This window comes from Sesamum indicum, linkage group LG10, assembly GCF_026168435.1.
Source record: "Sesamum indicum cultivar Baizhima isolate 11 linkage group LG10, ASM2616843v1, whole genome shotgun sequence".
Classification (NCBI taxonomy): domain Eukaryota; kingdom Viridiplantae; phylum Streptophyta; class Magnoliopsida; order Lamiales; family Pedaliaceae; genus Sesamum; species Sesamum indicum.
Window position 1 is genome coordinate 11,249,416 of NC_142666.1, and position 13,598 is coordinate 11,263,013.

Consider the following 13,598-nt stretch of genomic DNA (forward strand, 5'->3'; position numbering starts at 1 on the left):
CGAGAGGATTTAAGGGCTAGCGGGTCGACGAAAAATGGCTCGCCGCCGCTTGGAAAAAAATCCCAGATTCCGGCGCGGTTATGTGACTCTTCTTTCGGCAACCAAGGTAATGAAACAGTAACTGAGACGAGTGAGAAACTGGCCGGAACGATTTTCTGCCAAACTGGCGAAGGTCCGGTCACTTTTACGACGAACAGTAACGTGCGACGGGCGGCTAACATGGATGCCACGGTGGAAAGGGCTGGAGCTGAGGTGGTCGACGCTTTGGGTGACATGGAGGTTGATTTGGCAAGTGAGAGGGCTGCTGACATCAGCCCTATTAGGGCTGATGTCATCACTGCTGCAAGGGCTGTTGGCATCAGCCCTATTAGGGCTGACATCATCATTGATGCAAGGGCTTACATCAGCAATTACACAGTTACTGAGGTCAGTGATGCTAGGGCTGACATCAGCGATGACACAGCTACTGACATCAGCATTTTTGTAGGGAAAAAACAGCATTTTCATGACATGACAAGGAAAAAGGCTATCGGTGTTCCCGTCCAAACAGGGTTGTACGTTGGGAATATCCCGTTGCATACATGTCCTAAAAATGCGACTTCAGATGACAAAATTGCGCGTGTTTTCAATAATTCTTAGCGAAAAACTTTGTCGTATGTGGAGCCCACTGTGCAAAATGGTGAGGTGATTGTTCGCCCTTCGTTGGAAATTATTCGGGATGGATCGAAACGATGGAAGGCCACGGTAGTTGGATATTTTCATGGAAAAAAAAATCATATTTCCACCACCTGAAAGAATTTGTCACGTCAATATGGCCGGCGTTGCGTGACATCACTGCTACGACAAATAAGTTCTTCTTCTTCCAATTCAAATCAGTCATAGATATGGAAGAAGTAATTGAGGGTGGACCATGGCTATTTCAGGGACAACCGATCGTCCTTTAGAAATGGGAGCCAGGAATAGCAATGCGAAAATTGAAACATACACAAGTCCCCGTCTGGATCAAGCTAAGACACCTTCCGGTAGAGTTGTGGACTACGAAGGGATTGAGCACAGTGGCGAGTGGAGTCGGAAAACTGTTGTAGCCAGATGCCAAAACGAGAGCATGCACGAGACTAGACTTCGCTCGTGTATGCATCATGCTAGACATCACCTCGAAATTACCAAATCATATCATTATCATGACCCCATATGAGAGAGGAGGGAAAACACCATGCAAAGTCGATGTCAAATATGAATGGGTTCCGCCGAAGTGTACGGGTTGCATGAGCTTGGGCCACTCTATCAAAGACTGTCCATTGACGAAACCGGCTAAGCAAACCAAACCATCAGTGTCTGTATATGTACCCAAAGTAGCGGGGCCACGGATACCTAGAAGGGAGGAGAATTTCACTAAAACGTTAAGGGTTCCACAACCAGAAACTCCTCGGAATTCTTTCAGGCTACAGGTGGAAGAGAGCGAATCACTACCATTGGACACGCATGCATCTCCAACTCAATGTGGAGACAAGAGACGAGAGGACAAAGGCAAGTCATTGGTTATTTTTAATACTTTTGATGCCTTACAGATGCTTGAGGATGTAGATGAAACTACTGGGGCTCCTAATCCAAACAGCCCCAAGCAAGGTGATCCATGTTGAATATGGTAGTTTGGAATATTCGTGGCCTGACCAAAAGGGACCATCAGCTAGCAGTGAAAGATCTTGTTGCTGAGTTCAGGTTACATTTCCTTGGTCTCCTTGAAACCCATATTCCTTTGAATAATGCTTCTTAAATTTAGTCTTTTTTATTACCCCAATGGAAATGGTTTGTGGATTATATGACGACGAGGAATCGTATTTGGATTGCATGGGATGATAACTTCATTGATGTTGATGTGGTTGAGTTGGGTACACAATTTTTACACTATCATGTTACTATTCGAGCACTTCAGGAATCAGTTGATGTTACCATCATTTATGGGGCCACTAAGGTAGCGGACATACGAGAACTCTGGGACTCTCTGACGACATTGGCCAGACAATGTGTGGATACCCCTGGTTAGTTGGGGGTGACTTTAATGTTGTTCGGGACCTTAGTGAGGTTTGTGCAACTTATGGAGACATACGGCTGGCAATGGAGAAATTTAATAATTGCATCCAGAATGCAGGATTGCTTCCTTTACCCATGCAAGGAGAATAGTACACATGGCACAATTGCAGTGAAAGCCCCCGGAATCTATGGAAACGATTGGATAGGATACTCATTAATGACACATGGATCGATCGTTTCCCCACTTCATCTTACTCGAGCCGGACAAAATGCATAAAAACCCCCCTGTGTTTTAAAAAATATGCAAAAAGCAACCCCTGTTTTCAGAATAGGCTAAAACCCCCCTCATATTTTGTTTTAGTCAGCAAAAAACCCCCATTCTATTAGAAACTAACGGGAGGTGGAGAAGACGCGCGTCTGCTGCGTTTGGTAGTGTTTTTCTGTGATTTAGGTTGATATTTAATGACTTTTTAGAACAAAATACCCCTCTATGAGTCTATATAACATGCAAAGGGGTTTTTTGCTTGTTTTGTATCTTTCTTTTGCCATTTCTCCCCCAAAAAAAGGTATGAAACTATTTCTTTTTTCTCTTTTATTTTATTTGTTCAGTTTAATTTTGGTAATTTAATTATATCAAAAAAAAAATTATTTCATTTTTGTAGAATGAGCTATTCTAGGAAATCCCCTTCAAAAAGAGAAGAAATTATAGATTTGAGATATAAAAATCCAAAGTGCTTTTGTCAAAGAAATGCCGCTATTGGAGTTGTTGGTCCGACAAAAGAAAGTGAAGGAAAATTGTTCTGCAATTGTAGAGCTGGACAGTGCAATTCTTTTAGTTAGTTGGAACCAATCAGTGTATCTCGTACAAACTCACAAAGTTTCCAAATACCAGAAATGGAAGAAGAGGTGGAATCAAATTTAAGAGGTATGAAAGAGAAATTTTCTGAACTGATCTCTGTATGCGAAGACCTAACTGGCAAAGTGAAGCAGCTTGATGGCAATCAAAAAATGTTAAAGGCACTAATTGTAGCTATTTTATTTTGCATGATTATTGTATTATTTAAATGAATTTGTCAATGCAATGTTGTTAAGTGAATTTGTTAGTGTAATGTTAATGAACCTATAATATAAATAAAAAACAGCAAAATGCATCAATGCATCATCACAATTTCCCAACAACAAACAACAAAAACAACCATCATGAATTTTATTTTACTTCAAAATGGACAAAGTGCATTCACGGAAACATGTACACAACTAGATTTTCATCCTGATTTACAACTATACATCCAAAAATTCTAATTTGCAATCATCAGTTTTGCAAAATCCATCACTAAAACATCACAAAATAGATAAAAATTGAACCTCAATTGCACCTCATACATTTATTGTGGGCTTTGATGTTCCATCAGTATTTTCATCATTTTTCTTGGTTTGTCCTGGCCTATATGAGTTGGCCAAACCCTTGATCAGTGAAGAAATAGATGGATTTCTCTTTGCACAACATTTTCTCTTGAATTGGGAGGACTGATCTGGAGCATCTTGTTGTTGTCTCTTAGCAATTTAGTTGAAGAAGATATTGGCTTTTTTTGCTTTCTAAGAGCTTTAGGTTTTTGCTGTAGTTGCATGAAATTATTTTAGTCCAAAGTAATAAAGTTAAAGGGACATATACTCAATGAAACATTAAGGAAATTACCTGATAAGCTGTTGAGGATTGTGGATGTTCTTGTTGGACAGGTTGTTGAGTTATTTGCTCTGAATGAACAATCTAAAACACAGTAAATGAGATACTGGTGTGAACAAATAAACCAATAAATTCTACTTTATTAATACAACAAGTGACATACCTGTTCATGTGATGGTTTATGCACATTCAATCCTCTAGTGATAGTCTCACCTAGTGCTGTTCTGCTACTCTGTTTAGGAATCTATAAAATAGATTTTCCATTATAAAAACCTCATAAATTGAAGCATGGTTGGTATGCTAAAATTATGTACCTTAAAAGATTGTCCTGGGGCTGTTTGAGGTGGTAGCTGAAGTGGAATTGGTGGCTGAACTGGTAGTGGGGGCTGAACTGCAATTTGTGGCTGAAGTGGAAGTGGGGGCTGAACTGCAATTTCGGGCATGGAATCTTGAGATGGTTGGGAATAAATTGGAGGTACCTGCAGCACAAGACAAAGAGTCAAAAATTGGTGTATGACAGTCAAAAAGCTGATATTAAATTAGTATTACCTCTTCTTGAATTGTCACATTCTCATCAAAAGGTGGATGGGGTGGGGTACTAGGTCTTCTAGATCCTGATGCACCATGTGACTTGCTGGATCTTTGTCTGCCTTGGTTGGGATTCTGCAAAGACATAATTAAAGTAAGACAAAAATAATTAAAGCTATTAAATAATATATGTTAGATAATAAATGAACAAATAATAATTAAAGTAAGGAAAACATTACTTGCTTGAATTTGGAATTGGGGTGTGGGGGATTTGTGCAACTTCTTTTATTCTACCCTTTTCTCATACATATTGCACAAGTGTGGGTAAGACCTCTTCTTGAAGTTGTTTCCCTCACATCATTTGCATCCTTCCTTCTACATTTTTTTGGCCTTCCCATCTTGATTACTACATCAGGAGGATCCACTTTTCCAGTTTTTGAATCTTCAAAATCATGCATCCTTGGCACTGGGTGGATCATGTGGTTGTATACCTTTAAATACACTTTCTTCTTGAAGCATTCATCAATGAAATCCTTCACTTTCAGCCTGTGATAATCAATTGCAACTGTAACATCCGTAGAATTTTTTCACGTAATTGGGAGACTAATTGATAATTATTAGAAATTTAAATTTAATTAGTAAATGAATTATAGATTGAATTTGAGATATAATAAAACTTGAATGGATTAAATTCAAGTTCATTATAATATTTGGAGGCAAATTATATTAATTAAGAAAATTCGAAAGGACGTAATGAGTATTTTGAGAAAAGTTTAATTAAATAAATAAAATAATAATATATATATACACATAAATGTATCATAATAGTAATAATAATAATACTATATAAATATATGTATTTAATATAAGAAAGGATGGGGGTGCCCACCGCCCAACCTCTCATATATATATATATATATAATAGAATCCAAACTTTATCCTTACAATTGCATTTTCTCTTTTCGCCTTCAGTGAAGCGCAGCGAGGTAATACTTCATATTTTAATTATTATTAATTTATATAATTATATTATTTAATTAGTTCATTTATTAAATGTTGATTATACTAAGCGATGAACTATTTAATCGGAGTACTTTATGATTTTTGCTATTTAAATTAGTGTCAAATTAAATATCACAATTGCTATAAAAATGATATAGTTGGTTGATTAAAATATTAGATTTGTTAGATTTAATTATCGTTATAGCTAATTTATACAATTCCATCGGAATGATTAATCAAATATGTAATTCTATGTATTATTGCTTAATTAAATTGTATGGCAACGATAAATTGATAGAAAATTCATAGAAATATTTTGGAAGTTATATTTTAGAAATATTATGTTATTAATGAGGGAAAATGAGGTTTTAGTGGTAGTATAATTTACGAATATTATTAAAAATTATAGTTATAAATATATAAGGGGTTTAATTAAGTGACTTCTTATTAATTATTTGGTAAATTAAATATATTGATTATACGTATAATATTCTATTATAGGATTTGACGACAAAGTACAGGGTTGAGCAGTCCCTCGTGAAATCGAAGCATTTTGGGATATAAGGTAAGTATAGCTAATTGGATATATATATAGCTATATGTGTAGTATTGTATATATTATATGTATTAGTTTCTTGGATATGATCGCGAACTTGGATTTATATTTATATGCATTGATTGTGTATATTGATTGTTTATATAATTAATCATGGATTATTTATTAGATTACCATAATATCGGTGAAATTGTTACTATATGTTATGATTATAATGTAGGGACATGCGGGATATGATTATGTGATGGTTGTACAATTGATTGTTGTATGAAATCGAATTGGGAGCTAGTATTGAGGAAGTAATTATTATAAAAAATAGAATGATGATTGTGAATTGAAATAAAAGATGATGCTTACCTAGTGGAAGCACAGTCAATATTTTATGAAAATATGATTGATGATGATGTGATTGATAATGTGATATGAGAAATATCTGAATTAAGCTAGGTATCATGGCGCGTAGGGTACCGGGGTATTCCGAGGCAGCGGGGAATATCCTGTGTTGTATATGATATGACGATGGCCGGCGAAACCATTGACTGATGTACTTCAGCTAGAGTAAGTGGAGCTCTTAACTAATAAATGATGACGAATGAATATTATGTCGTGGATTGATTTACAGTTGTGAGTATGTATTACTGCTTATAACTAATGTTGCTGTATGACGAATGACTGTTGTCGGTGTGACTGCATGTACATGAATCTTTGTTTGTGTATATATATATATATAGACTGATCAGCTATACTTATTGAGTAGGCAGCTCATTCCTTGCCATGTACTTTTCAGAAAATAGGTCACACTGATTAGCCACATTGGACTTTGAGCGGTGTCGTCATCTTTATTAGGTGGGTCAGCCGTGGCATCTGAAGCCAGAGTTTTTGATTGTTGGGTTGTTAAATATTCTGGTCTTTTATCGGGATTTGTGTTTAAAGTTGTGGATGATTTTCCTTGAGGTTATGTACATGAGAACATGCAGTGAGTGTAAATATAACTTTTGGTGGTATATACTATCTTTTGTGATATATAATATTATATTAACAAATTAGAATTTATTTTACGGGTTGAAAGAGAATTACTTATAGAATGAGTTTTGATTAAAGTAAGGATGAAATAATGATAATTAGATGTAGCGAGTAGGGGGTGCTACAGCAACAATGGCATGACAGCAAGGATATCCCACAAGCTGAAACATGCCACAACTGCAAAACTTCTCCTTGAGGTAAACTATGTGGTTTTGCATAAAATGCATTACCTCATATTTATCTTCCCCTGCCCAAGAAGGAAAGCGGTTTCAACTCTCCAGCCTTTGCACTTTAGTTTTCTTCATGATATTAAGACAAACAACCCCCTCGTATTTTTCCATCCCCTCTCTTTTCACTTGAATTCTTCCCATGAACTTCTTCCTTATCCATTCAAACATCTGAATTATTGGTAATTCTCTTGCCTCCAGGATAATATGATTGAAGGATTCGTTCATGTTATTCACAAGCACATCACACTTTGTCTTAGTTGGGAAGAAACATTTTGCCCAATGTACTGGAGGTATTTCAGCCAACCATTCGTATGGTGTTTGTTCAGCATCTTTTTTTGGGTACATTTTTTCAATCTCAGTCATTGTTTTTAAGTGTTGATTAACACTGTAAGTTGACGCAGCTTTCCAAAACATTTTTTTTCAGTTGTTGCCCTTTAAATTTTTCTTTAAAATTATTGTACATGTGCCTCAAACAGAATTTGTGTTCAGCTCCAGGTGCCAGTTCAGCAATGGCCTCTAGTAACCCCTTCTGCCTATCTGAAATGAAGGCCCATCCCCTCTTATTTTGTGACCTTATATCTCTAAGCAAAAGGTTCAAAAACCACTCTCAACTATCATATTTCTCAACCTCTACATACGCAACAACAATTAGATAAATGTTTTCATTTGGATCCTTCCCAATAGCAGCCAATAGCTCCCCTTTGAATAACCTCTTCAGAAAGCACCCATCCAACCCAATTAATAGTCTACACCCCTCAATGAAACCATCTCTCATGCCTCTCAAGCAAAAATACATTCTTTGTAAAACAGGTAGATTCACTTCTTTGTTCAGCTTCATTATTAAAGAGCTCCTAGGATTATGTTTGACTATTGTATGACAGTAGTCATAAAGTCTTGCATATTACTCTTTCACATCACCTGTTACCAATTTGAGAGCATGTTTTTTGGCTCTATAAACTTTATGAGTTGAAACGTCAATCTGCAATTCTCTTCTGACTTTGTTCTTCAATGATTGAAGAGACTCATTTGGATTGTCTTTTACAAATTTTTCAATTACTTTACCAATGTACTTGTAATTGGCTTGCTTATTTTCAACTTTACGTGCACAGATATGTTCTCCCTTAATAGACTTTATTTGAAATATTGTGGATTTCATGATTGAAAATGCCCTCAACTTCCAATTACACCCATTTTTACAAGTTGCAACTATCAAGCGTTTTTCATTCTTCACCAAACTTCAAATCCCATCCCCTCCTCACAGCCCAATCCCTCAGCACATCCTTAAATTTGGCTTTTGTCTCAAACTTCATACCTACTGTCAAATCTACTTCAACCATATTCATCATCTCATCCCACACTGGACACCCATCTCCCTCATTACCCAACTCTTCATCCTCACAATCAATAAACCTCTGTTCATCTCCCCTACTAGTCCCTTCACCCCTCTCATTTTGTTGCTCTTGCTGTTTATTTTTTCTTTCTTTCTCTCATTAAAGACCTAGAGTCTTTAGCATTGTTCTTGTGTAGTTTTCAGGCCTACTAGTGAAAATATCATCATCCCATGGACCCTCTAAATCCTCTAATATCCATGAAGGGCAATCAGAACTAATGATGAATCAGAATTTGACTCATCATTTTCTACCTCTTTCTCAAGCCCTACTTCCTCACCCTCTACACCCTTATTGTCACCATCAGCCCCATCCTCAACCCCTACACTCTCATTATCACCGTCAGCCCCTTCCTCAACCCTTACTTCTTCACCTTCTACTCTCTCATTGTCACCCTCCGCCCCATCCTCCACCCCTACACCCTAATTTTCACCCTCAACCCCTACTTCTTCACCCTCTACTATCTCATTGTCACCCTCAGCCCCATCCTCCACCCCTACACCCTCATTTTCACCCTTAGCCCCTTCCTCAACCCCTACTTCTTCACCCTCTACTCTCTCATTGCCACCCTTAGCCCCATCCTCCACCCCTACACCCTCATTTTCACCCTCAGCCCCTTCCTCAACCCCTACTCCCTCAAAAACAAATCTTGCACTCTCATTTTCAGCCTCAATCCCTTCCTCATTCCCTGTTTGTTCAACATTATATTGTAATAGTGGCACATAATTTTCACAATAAAGGACATTACCACTAACATCTGTAGACAACAAAGGGCCTGCTTTTTCTTCAATGTAAATTGATATAACATTACAACCTTTATAGTCTCTTAATAACTCTCTAATATACCCTCATCCCCTTCTAACTTCTTTATAGACATTTGTAATGTTTGTTGAGGAAATGAATGATAAATTACTACATTACTACCCTTGCCCCCAGCTTTAGTGTATATTGTTATCAGGTTATCATAGAATAATCTTTCTTTATCAACTCCTGGAAAAAAGACAGTATATCCCCCAACATATCTAATGGTTGGTACCCATTCTATGACCCCACCTAACCATAGAAAAAAGTCTGCATAGTCTCCCAAAACCATTCTCTGCAAATTAATTAAGAAATTAATTTAGTCATAACATATAAAATTAACAAGAAGTATTACAGAAACTGTAAAAATTTCTATGATTAACCATTATTACAAATTTAAAATAATAGTAAATAAATATTAAGTATGCAAGGTTGACTCACGGTACAAATGCAAATAAGTTTGTTCGTGTGAATAAATCTCATCCAACAAAAACTACAACAATTATAAACCAACTCCACTAGCCACATGTTCCCTGTAAACTTGTATTATGTATTGATTGCACATCTCCACCACCCTACAACTCTTTCTCCAAGCACATTCGCACCAAAGAAATTGAAAGTGTAAACATTTATTGAAAACAATTAACACACCCATCAAGGCATCTCTTCTCGAAACTTGAAAGATATGCATTTATTTGATGAATAAAACAATATCACAGTATCAATATCAGATTCTTAAAACAACAAATAGAATACCAAATAAAAAGTTCGCATATATATATATATACCAAACAGAGAGAAAGAGGACATGGATTCTAGAATAGCAAATGGAATACCAAACAAAAATAGAAAAATTTCTGTAAACTCTGCAAGAATTACAACAATTTCTCATAAAACATAAAAAAAATTAAACTTACGGTTCTTCTTCAACAACACGAATGAACTCTCCTCTCCTCGAGCACAAACCCTAAATCTAACTTACAAAATCTAAATCAGTATTTTTCGTTCTATTTAGGGTAAAGAAACAGAAGTTTCTTTATCAAATTCCCTCGTTTTCTCCCTCTCAATCGCAAACCCACAAAACCCTAGATTTTTTACTTTGGTAATTCTAGTCTCGTTGTAACTCTTTCTCTCTCTTCGAATTCACTCTTTGATTGTAGTCAAAGAGCAGTAAAGACAGCAAGGTTATAACGGTCAAATTAGGAAGAAAAATGACGTCGTTAGTGCTCGTTTTGGAAAAGGGCACGTGAGCTGACTAAAATAAAACAGGAGGGGGTTTTAGCCTAATCTGAAAACAGGGGGTGCTTTTTGCATATTCTTTAAAACACAGGGGGCTTTTATCCATTTTTTCCTACTCGAGCCTTACACAGCGTACCTCGGATCACTCACCGATGGTCCTGTATGGGGACCGACAACAGCAGTTGGGAGATATGTTTCGATTTGATAATTATCTTACGCTCTCACCAGAACTCATTCCTAGTGTGCAGAGCGTTTGGCAGTATAAGATAGTTGGCATACCGATGTACGCAATGAAACTAAAAGCTTTGAAACCAATTTTTCGAGAACAGAGGAGGAATAAAGGTGATTTATCGCACAATGTGCAGTTAGCTAAGGGTTTTCTTGAAGCGGCACAAATCCTGGCCAGCTCGAACAGACAGGATGACTTGTTCTTATACCTAGAGCATTGTTGTCGAATGGTTTTGGCCAAGGCGGCGAAGCTAGAGCAAATCATGCTTCATTAGAGAGCTAAAATGGAGTGGATGAAGGGGGGTGACCAATGCTCCATGGTTTTTTTTCACAAGATTGCGCAACGAAGGACAACAAGGAGAATCTTGCAAATTAATGATGAACACGGAGTCACCCATATGGGAGCAGCAGGCGGTGGTAAATGAAATTTGTCTCCTTCTTCCAAAACCTGCTAGGAGGAGAGAGACGATGAGATGTAGTTGATATCCGGTTCCTTAGACCATGGGCATGACATTTGCTGACAGACGATGAGGCCAACTCTGTCTTATTGCCTTTCACCCCGGTTGATGTTAAACAGGTAGTGTTTGATATTGCTGAGGATAAAGCATCGGGGCCCGATGGGTACTCATCAGGTTTCTTTAAAGCGGCATGGCCGATGTGGGACAGGAGGTAAGGGAAGCGGTGTTGGATTTCTTTAATACCGGGAGGCTCTTGAAACAAATCAACACCACTTTGCTGGCAGTTATACCGAAGGTTCACTCCCTAATGTCCCTAAGTGATTTTCGACCCATTTCTTGATGTAATGTGCTTTATAAGATTACCGCCAAACTCATTGTCCAACGATTGAGTGTGGTTTTGGACAAACTCATTAGCCCCTGCCAAACAGCATTTGTGCCTAACAGAAGTATCAGTGATAATATCATGCTAGCCCAGGAATTCTTTTCGGGATACAACCAGACCCGCCTTCCTCCCAGATGTGCGCTGCAAGTGGATATTAGAAAGGCGTATGATACGATTGAGTGGGACTTTCTGTCTGCTGTTCTTGAGCTATTTGGGTTCCCGAACATATTTACCAGGTGGATTGAGGAATGTGTCACTACAACATCTTTCTCAGTCGGGCTCAATGGAAAGCCCCATGGATTCTTCACGGGAGCTAGAGGGCTACGACAGGGGGATCCTCTTTCATCGTACTTATTTGTGCTCGTCATGGAGGTGCTACACTTGGGTTTTCTCCAGTTGATTGATCAAAAAGGTCCTTTTACGTTTCACTGAAAATGCAAAGCAGCGCGTGTGTTCCAGTTTGGGTTCGCTGACGACCTACTATTGTTAAGCAAGGCTGACATTACATCCATCGGAATTTTCAAAATGGGACTTGATCGATTTGCTGGATGGTCAGAGCTGAAGCTGAACGTCCAAAAGAGTCATCTTATCATCTCAGGGTCAACACAGGGACTTAGAGAAGATATGCTGACTTTACTTGGGTTCCAGGAAGGGCAACTGCCGATGAGGTAACTTGGTCTTCCTCTCCTATTTTCTAAATTGTCTTTTTCGGATTGCCAACTGTTATTGATAAAAATTGACCAACATGTTGCTGGGTGGGAGGGGCTTGCACTTTCATATGCCGGAAGAGTGTAAATTCTAAAATCTGTGCTCACATCACTTAGTGTTTATTGGGCCTCTGCATTCATTTTGTCGAAGAAAATCATTAAAGAAATTGAGAAAAGACTACGAGCTTTCTTATGGAAAGGAATAGGGAACAGTGGATACGCAAAGGTAGCATGGAATGACGTGTGTCGGCCTGTTGAGGAGGGAGGCCAAGGAATCAGGGATGTTGCTACATTGAATCAGGCATTAATGAGTAAGAAACTCTGTGATGTAATCCGATGCGAGAGGACATCAATTTGGGTGGACTGGTTGTACGCTAGTCGGTTACAAAACACCTCTGTTTGGACAGTACGCGATGATAGGGGTTCATAGGGTTGGAGGAAATTGCTACGTCTTCGATGTTACATTCGCCCAGTGGTGGATTACTGTATTGGAGATGGAACGAGTTTCTATATATGGCAGGATCCATGGCACCCTCTTGGGTCACTTATTGATAGATTCCCGTGCGCTCTGAACCTATTGGGACTGGATTTGTCGACCAAGCTTAGCTCGATCATTTGTGGAGGTGAATGGCGATGGCCCACTATCACGGATTTTGAGTGCCTCGAAATAACTCATGTACTACCTCCAATCCATGGAGAAGCAGACAGTATTATTTGGAGAGTGGATGGTGGACAACCCTCAACTAAGGCCCTTACTAGATTATTTGATCCACCAGGAACGAAAGTAGACTGGGCTTCCCTACTTTTGGGCTCCTGTAAGATCCCTCGTCACCTCTTCATTTTATGGATGGCAATTCTTGGCAAACTCCCAACGACGGACAAACCATGGCTATCTCATCTCGGTGATTGTGTCTTGTGTGATGGGGCGATGGAGAATCATACTCACCTTTTCTTCCAATGCCGATATAGTAGACAGTGCCTTTCCGAGATCCGCAAATTGGTTCGATTCCCATGGCCCAACCGAGATTGGGCAAATGACATTGATTGGGCAGCACGAAAATGGAGGGGCAAGCACATTGTCAACTTTGCTTATAGAGCATTGCTAGCTTCTTGTGTTTACCATATTTGGAGGGAGAGGAATCTAAGACGATTCGAGCATCAACAAAGAACAGCGACCACTTTGGCCTCCTTCATTGTTAATGATGTAAAGCAGATGATACTTAGTATTAATCTAGCTTACTCGGTTAGCACATGTGCCTTATACAGACGATGGCGTATCCCACGATTTGTCACGGGAGAAACCAACCCATGAACACAGTGTTGTACTATTTTTATTTAGTT

The 13,598-nt window shown here is 38.4% G+C and overlaps 1 long non-coding RNA gene and 1 pseudogene across 1 annotated transcript; one reads left to right on the forward strand and one right to left on the reverse strand.

Moving 5' to 3' along the window:
- Window positions 1–4,490: 4,490 nt before the first annotated feature.
- LOC148786646 (uncharacterized) lies at window positions 4,491–8,210 on the reverse strand (annotated as a pseudogene).
- On the forward strand, window positions 5,197–6,798 carry LOC148786647 (uncharacterized). Its single transcript, XR_016067932.1, has 4 exons — window positions 5,197–5,229; window positions 5,747–5,810; window positions 6,265–6,359; window positions 6,589–6,798. It is a non-coding gene; the product is annotated as an uncharacterized LOC148786647 (long non-coding RNA).
- Window positions 8,211–13,598: the final 5,388 nt, after the last annotated feature.